We start from the raw sequence: 1,287 nt of genomic DNA on the forward strand, positions 1-1,287 counted from the left end.
CTGGAGAGGTGCCAGTTCACCTCCTGGGCAATGTGCTCGAGCAAGGCACTAAACCCCCGACTGCTCGGGGCGCCTTTCCATGGGCAGCCCCCCCACTCTGACATCTCTCCATTAGCGCATGTATAGGTACTGAGCATGTGTGTGTTCTCGCAGATCCAAGAAAATCTACTAAAACTTTTTCTCAGGGCTTTGATTCACAGCCAATTCAAGTGATCTAATGGTGCATTGGTAAAGACTCTGCTAACAGCTAAATCACAAAGTGGGGGTACAACAGACAAGAGTGTGCCAACCCATCCCCCCGAGCCTCGGTGGATTAAGTAGATCTTCTCTCAAATAAATTCTGGTAGTCTCAAACGTAATGTTTCTCTACCCGCAGACGTTAATAATTAAATCATAAACCAATAATCTATCTATAAAACAGCAGCAAGTTAGTGAATGCATCTGTCTTTGGATGGAAAACATGTCTGTTCACTAGTCTCTTTAAGATTCTTTGCTCTAAAGCGATGATGGGGATTTCTACCGTTGCCAGGTAGTACTTAGAATGATTGTGGTCGAATAAAGAAATTTAGAAATTATTATTTGATTAACCAGCTTTACCATCCAAACACAGATGTTTAAACAGGTCCCTAACACTGTATCTGAAGTCTCTTTTATATACCCCTTAGTGGTCCCCTAATACTGTATCTGAAGTCTCATTTATATAGACCTTAGTGGTCCCCTAATACTGTATCTGAAGTCTCTTTATATAGACCTTGTGGTCCCCTATACTGTATCTGAAGTCTCTTTTATATAGACCTAGTGGTCCCCAATACTGTATCTGAAGTCTCTTTATATAGACCTTAGGGTCCCCTAATACTGTATCTGAAGTCTCTTTTATATAGACCTTAGTGGTCCCCTAATACTGTATCTGAAGTCTCTTTTATATACCCCTTAGTGGTCCCCTAATACTGTTTCTGAAGTCTGTCTCTGTTCTCTGGGCAGGCAAAGCAGAGAAAGGGGAGGTAATGATGATTGATGATTATGAGGTCATAAGGGGCAAGATTCCAGATCGGCCCATCTGAGCTTTCATTTTCTCAAAGGCAGAGCAGGATACCCAGGGCTCGGTTTGCACCTATCTCCATTTCTAGCCACTGGGGGACCATAGGCAGGCTGGGGGAACTCATATTAATGTTAAAAAACTTCAAAGTGAAATTTTCATGCCCTGGGACCTTTAAATTTTGAATAGAGTTTCTCAAAAATTCTGAATAACCCAACACAACCTCCTCCACCTGTCATGGAGACTCTTTA

At 42.2% G+C, this 1,287-nt stretch overlaps 1 protein-coding gene across 2 annotated transcripts in view; it reads right to left on the reverse strand.

The window, feature by feature from the left end:
• Window positions 1-1,287, reverse strand: part of pigg (phosphatidylinositol glycan anchor biosynthesis class G (EMM blood group)) — a 99,034-nt gene that overhangs the window by 36,378 nt on the left and 61,369 nt on the right. The window lies entirely within an intron of this gene.

The sequence above is a fragment of the Etheostoma spectabile genome, unplaced genomic scaffold, assembly GCF_008692095.1.
Source record: "Etheostoma spectabile isolate EspeVRDwgs_2016 unplaced genomic scaffold, UIUC_Espe_1.0 scaffold273, whole genome shotgun sequence".
Classification (NCBI taxonomy): Eukaryota; Metazoa; Chordata; class Actinopteri; order Perciformes; family Percidae; genus Etheostoma; species Etheostoma spectabile.